At 40.1% G+C, this 6,870-nt stretch overlaps 1 non-coding gene across 1 annotated transcript; it reads left to right on the plus strand.

Annotated features, from left to right (window-relative positions):
- Nucleotides 1-2,325: 2,325 nt before the first annotated feature.
- Nucleotides 2,326-2,395, plus strand: LOC115070655. Its single transcript, XR_003849798.1, has one exon. It is a non-coding gene; the product is annotated as a small nucleolar RNA SNORD102 (small nucleolar RNA).
- The last annotated feature ends 4,475 nt before the right edge of the window (nt 2,396-6,870 follow it).

The following is a 6,870-nucleotide window of genomic DNA, read 5'->3' on the forward strand; positions in this document are numbered from 1 at the left end:
AGTTCAGGGTTGAGATCTATGTTTGTCTAAGATTTGGTATTGGGCTGATGCAGATTTGCATGAGCTTCTCAGGTCTGGCTATCTCAAAGTGTGAGTTGGCCACTGTTGGAGTCAAATGGTTGGGGGAAACTCTTAATCCACTTTAGAAGCCAGCAAATATGTCATGCAAAACAATATGTCAAAAGCAAAAGAAAACCCACTATGGAGGTTTAGTATTACCCTCTTAGTCTGACATAAAAATGCATTGACCTTATCTAGTGGCAACAGAATGCATTTTGGAGTCTCCTTTGTGTCTCCCACTTCCATGATCTCATTAGGCATCCAGAAATGTGGAAACCAAAAAGATAAAGAATTGGGGGAATTGGGACATGTGACTAAATGCCTTTGATGCAGGAACTTCCTGGGGTGCAGTGATCTCCTTAGGGCTCAGTAATAGGGGAAATTTCGTGGATGCCACCATTTTAATTTATGCCTCATGGTTGTATTAACCAAGATGAAGGCAAGGTCACACGTTCACCTCCTTATTTTTTATGTCACTAACCAAGATGGTGACCAAGTTGAGTTACCGTGAATGTCCCCATATTGATGATATCATTAGCCAAGATGGTAGCCTAGTCTCTTCATTCGGGTATGGAGCAGGCACACAGAGCAGAAAATTTTATAGGTGTTTATCCTAACACAAGAGTATTGTGTCTTTTCCCCATTTAGTGGCTTTTGACTTCATACATTTCAAGGTTGGCTAGTTTTAAAAGAATCTGCACAAAAGAAGTGAAGGAAGAGCAAGGGGTCAACCTCAGAGCCTTGTTTCAGGAATGCAGCAGGCCCTTGTATGAGCAAAAACCTTTACAAGGTTGGGGAAACTACAAAGGTTACATTCCTGTGATCATTCCTTTGATAAAAAGGATTTTAATTCCTTGTAATTATTTTCCTCACTATGATCACATTTCCTTTGTTCAGAAAGTTTTGGAGTTATTAATAGACTTGTCTTTTGCTGGCTTAGTATTCTAATTATTTATTTTTATCACCAATCTATTTCAAATTCTACGTGAAAACATTTAGCTCTCTTTTAAATATGTTTAAGTCCATTACTTATTCTAGGAGTTTCATTTTCTTAGAGATTTCTCTTAAAACTCCACATTCCCCCAGTCTTCTGCCTAGGATTTCTTCTGCTATGGTCCTTATAGTTCCCTTTCTCTCTGTTTATACAGAATCTCTTGCATCCCAAATTCTCCTTTCTTAATTTTTCATTTATTCCTTCATTTGGGTAGAGAATATCTGCAACACTTTTCTTAGATGGAGCTAATTTTTCTGAAATTTGCATATTTGAACATGACTTTATTTCACCCTCACACTTTATTGTAGAGAACACAATTACCTAGAGGAGAGTGTTTTTCAAAATTTTGAAGCGTGTGCTACTGCTTCCCAGACTCTTGTGAAGTCACTCTGTCTCACACTCCATTTTATGGAATAGTAGCTTGTTTTTCTATCTGGAAGTTTCTAGTATCTCTTCTTCCTCCCATTGTTCTGAAATACACAATGATGTTCTGCAGCACAGGGTAATTCTCATGCATTTTGTGGGGTGTTTGTATTAGTTACTTTTCTGCTGTGGTGATAGAACATCATGACCATGTCAACTTACAAAAGGAAGAATTTATTTGGCATACTGTTCTAGAGGGATATGAGCCCACCATGGCGAGGAGGCATGGCAACAGAGGATGGTGGCCAAAGAGAAAGCCATGGACTTACATCCTCAAGCACATGCAAGAAGCTGAGACAAACAGACTGGAAGAAATGGGGTGAGGGCTGATACTTTCAAAGCCCACCCCAAGTGACGTGCTTCCTCCAGTATGGCCACATCTCCTAAAGGTTCCATGACTCCCCAACTCTGCTCCAAATAGTGCCACCAACTAACCAAGTGTTTGTTGGAGCCTAGGAGGACAGTCTCAGTCAGGCCATCACAGTATTCAAGGGTGCTGTTTCAATCCAGAGACACCTGTCCTTGGTCTGTGGGACATGTTCTTGGTTGATTTCCTTGATTGCTTGTTCCCTACAGCTTTTTCTTTCGCATTTGAGTGTCTTTTCCGGATGATGAGTATGCTTGACTTGATCTACTTTTCCCATATTTTCATTCGTATTTTCATCTCTTTCTTTATTCATTCTCTTTTTGGGTGTAATAGAATGTACAATTTCATAGTCTAGACTTTTTGCTGTATTGCTAATCCTTTGAGACAGGGTCTCCCTGTAGCACCAACTGTCCTGGAACTTGCTATGTAGACCAGGCTGGCCTTGAACTCACAGAGATCTGCTTGCCTCTGCTTCCTTTGATTTCTAAGAATTCATTTTTCATGATTGCTTGAAGCAATGTAAAAAACACATTTCACTGGCTCTGAAAAAAATGAATTAATTTTTCTTGGAATCTTCATTTTCTACAGCATCCTGTCCTTGTTTTAAAGATACTATTCTATCTTACTGCTCTTGGAATATAAAGCTTTTTTATAGTTTTTGTGTCTCTGTCCAACAGCTTATTGTGTTTCTTATTCTGTTTATTGTTTTTCCTTTTAAAAGTTTTTCTTCAGATTTTGGAGATCCCTGGTTTTCTACTCAAACATTAAAGTGAGAATTAATAGTTATAAATGATACTTCAGTGCAGTGCTAAACAAATTAAAGGATGGGGGGCTGGAGAGATGGTTAAGTAGTTAGGATCACTGACTGCTCTTGCGGAGGATTAGGTTCGAGTCCCAGCACCCACATGATGACTAATAATAACTATCTGAAACTCCCGTTCCAGGAGATCTGACACCTTCTTCTGGCCTCTGCAGGCATTGCATGACACAGGTACACTTCCATACGTGTAGGCAGAAAACTTATGCATATAAAATAAAAATTAAAAAAATCAAAGGAGGAAAATGTGGGGCACTGTGGAGTGTAGATACATTCTGTACATGGGTGAGGCTTGTCAACTGTATTGGCTGCTAGATGGTTTCATGAGGGGTCATCTAATATCAGAATCAATATCTTTTTTTCCTGTGCTGGTCAGATTTATCAAGGAGAATCCTCTTATCTCCCATTCAGAAGGCAAAAACCTCCCTCATTGCTATTGTTTTGAGAGCTGAGTGGGGAAGGAGCTGAGTGTTTCACATTCATCATTTCCACAGTCACTCCAGCTTATTTTCAGGATGGTACATGGTGTGCCTGAGTCCCCACAGATGTGGGCAGCCTCTTTCATCATTTTACCAGGACTGACTTCTAGTCTTCAGCCAGAGTGGAAAAGAGCTTGGCTTATTGCAGCTAATTGGAGAGAGCAGGATTTGGGGAAGAGGGGGTTTGACCCATTTTAACAAACGTCAGCAGTTTTCCTATTGCAGCACAGCTTGGACCCCAACTCTTGGGACTCCCACGACTTCTGAGGCACAGATCCAGGTACTTTGCCCTCAGCCTTGGCCCCCGTTCTCTCTCTTTTATTGCTGTCACCTTTTCTTATGTCCTTTGTGTCTTAATTTTCTTTCCCACCTTACATCTATTGTGATTATTTGGGTCTTGAGTGGAAAAAAGGAAGGGTAAAAGTGGGGGTTCAGTTTGCCACCCTTAATCTGAAGCCTTGATAAGTTATTTGTTCTTTCTGTTTTCACTGCCTTTTCCTATAAAGAAGGAATGAAACAGAGCCTCCTGGTTGGCTTGCCAGAGTAGTTAGTAGAGTTTTAGGATCAAAACCTAGATCCTTGCAGCCCCAACAAGCTAAGTTCAGTCACTTGTCCTCAAGACACCAATTAAAGAGAAAAGCAATAGTGAAGTGTAGAGAAAAGAAATCTTGTCAGTGTTCTACATTGGGAAGACAAATAAGGAGGACCCAAGTCCATTTGGGCGGTATTGACATGAGGGTTAGGTTTAAACAGAGGCCAAGAACTATACATAACTAACCTTTTACTGGCCAAGGTGTGACCCTGTCCATCCTTGACTTAATCATTGTTTTGGTTCTAGTCTTTCCTGCAGGATGGTCTGATAAACTGTCAGAAGTGTGTGAAATTCCTTCCTGGATGACAAGCTCCTCCTATGACTGGCAACAGTCTTTGGCCTTTCCCATCCCTCAGCATGAGACTACTGGGACAATTCCAATTCTTTGAGAAGTATTGTTTCAACAGTCTGGTAGTCAAAGGGAGGGGCACAAGTCTCTCTCCAGAATGGTTGCAATACCATTTTTATAAGATGTAATATTATCTATATTACACTTAACATTGTAAATGTGCATCCCTCATTCAAAAATCTTAAATCAGAGATGCTCCAAAATATGAAAATTTTGTGTATTCACATGATGTTCAAAAGTTTTATTTTTTTGGAGCATTTCTGGTTTTGATTTTGGAGAACAGTAATGCCCAGGTACTTAAGTATATGAAAACATTCCGAAACTGAAAATATTGAAATTGAAAATACTTTTGGTCTCAAGCATTTTTAGGATTTGTTTTTATTATTTTTTAATTATGTGTATGTGTAGGTGTCCATGTGTGTGCATGTACACATGTATGTGTGTGCTTGTGGAGTCCACGAGAGGGTGACAGATCCCTAGGAGCTGAAGATATAGGCAGTTGTTAGCTCCCTGACCATGGATGCTGTGAGCCAATCTTGAGTCCTCTGCAAGAGCAATACTTAATCTTAACCATTAAGCTCTCTGTGCAGCCTCTGATCTCAAGCATTTTAGGTAAGGGACACTTAGTATTCATATATAATATTTTTTGTATTTTGCATTCATTTCATCCTCTTGATTTTTTTTCTTTCTTTTTCTCTCTTTTTTTTGGTGTTTATTAAATGACTAAGGATTGAACTGAGAGCCTTGCCCAACACCTCACTTCCCTTGTATTTAACCCTTTTTAAAAATTGTGAGATGGTCTCACTCAATTGACCATGCTAGCCTTGATCTTATACTATTGCCCAGATACGCCTTGAACTGATGATCCTCCTGCCTCACCTTTAAACAGCTGGAATTATTGGCTCATTCTTTTGATTTTGAATCCTTTTGATTCTCATATAATTCAGCAACTGTAGGTCTTGATAAGTGGTTCTGGGAGCTTTTATGATGGCTAATTTTGATGTTCAATGGGTTGAATTGATAAATGGCTAGGGCATTAATGAGTTGTGAGGGCATTTCCAAAGAGGACTGAGGGGAGGAATGGGCTGGGGTCCTGCACTGAATTAAGAAGTCAAAAAGAGAAAGCCTGCAGAACGCTGGCATTGTCCTTCCTCTGCTTTCTGATCTGCCAAGATGGGGTTGCATAGCTTCCTACCACCAGGCCTCCCATGCCACCACAGACTGAATCTCCTGAAACATAGCCCCCAATAAACCTTTCTTCTCTGAAGATGTATTATATCAGGTATTTGGTCACAACAACGAGAGAAGTAACTAACGCAAGATTTCTGTGTGCCTGAGGTCACATGGCCACAATAAAACTATTGAAACCTACATAAAACAGGCAGATTGAAAGTACTAGACTCAAGTCTGGTTGTTGATTAGATGTCTGGGTCATTTGACAAAAATGAGAAGGTTAGGTAGTGCAGTGGTTTGAATGGGAAATGTCTACTATTATAGGCTCATGTGTTCCCAGTTGGTGGGGTTGTTTGGAAAGCTTGTAGAACCCTGATGAAGTGGAGCCTTGGTGGAGAATGTACATCTCTAGGGGTGGACGTTATGGATTTATAGGCTCACTTTGCTTACTGTTCTCTCTCTCGCTCTGCTTCCTGTGTATGAGTGAAATGTGACCGGCCAGCTTCCTCCTCATGCCACCATGCTGTCCCTGAATGTTGCCATACTTTCTCCACCATGATGGACTCTCCATCTGGAATTGTTAAGCCAAAATAAAGCTTTTCTTTCCTAACTTACTTTTTGTTAGGATATTCTATCACAGCAACAGAAAGGTAATCAATACAGGTAGGATAAAAAAATCCAAGTTTCTACTACTTGAACAGTTTTCTTTTCTTTATTTTTTAAATTCAGGTTTGAAAAAAGATGGACATGGTGGTACACATCTGTAATCCCAGCACTCGGAAGGCTGAAGCAGATAACTGTGAGTTCAAAGTCAGCCTGCGTCACAAAGTTAAGTTCCAAGTCAGTCTAGGCTACATAGTGAGGGACTATCTCCAAAAAGAAATGTAAAAATCTATATGAATCTATAGGAAAGGAGAAAAACTGAATCCTAGAAATTGAATCACGATTTCAAGCCATTAAATTACAGGACCTGTGAAAATATCCAAGTCATGATGGAAACGCAAAACACTCTTCCTTAATGGTAAATTCTGATGTTCTTGTTTCTCTGCCCTTTGGGACCTTACTTCCTCCAAGGCTCTTCTTCCAGCCTGGGAAATAGCACTGCAACACAGAGAGAAGACTCTGTTAGCCCTGACCATCTGCCTGAGTTGAGAGGCTCACTCTGAAAAACAATATCGCCTCCAAAAGATGGCAATTTGACTTCAATGTGGTGCCACACACACATAATTCTAGCACTCGGGAGGATGAGGCCGATGGATGTTGAGTTCAAGGTCATCTTGGGGTACATAGTATTTCAAAAAAGTAATATGACTTCCTCAAGGCAGAAACTACCCCTTCTCTGTTTCCCCACCAGGACTTCCTTATAGAATACTGCAGGGTACTATTTAAGTGATGAAATAAAGATACAAAGTTAAAATATCAGATTTAGGAGCCTCAGTTACCTCATCTTGAAATTATAACCTTCCATTTTAATGCAATCACGTGGCACTGCACTCACAGAAAGAATCTAATAAACGATAGCTTGAAAACATAAGGCGTAAGGGGGCTGGCTGGGTTGGTAAAGCACTTACCTGCAAGTGTGAGGGGTCTGCATTTGATTCCTAGCACTTACATTC

This window comes from Nannospalax galili, unplaced genomic scaffold (assembly GCF_000622305.1).
Source record: "Nannospalax galili isolate Female #2095 unplaced genomic scaffold, S.galili_v1.0 scaffold155, whole genome shotgun sequence".
Lineage (NCBI taxonomy): Eukaryota > Metazoa > Chordata > Mammalia > Rodentia > Spalacidae > Nannospalax > Nannospalax galili.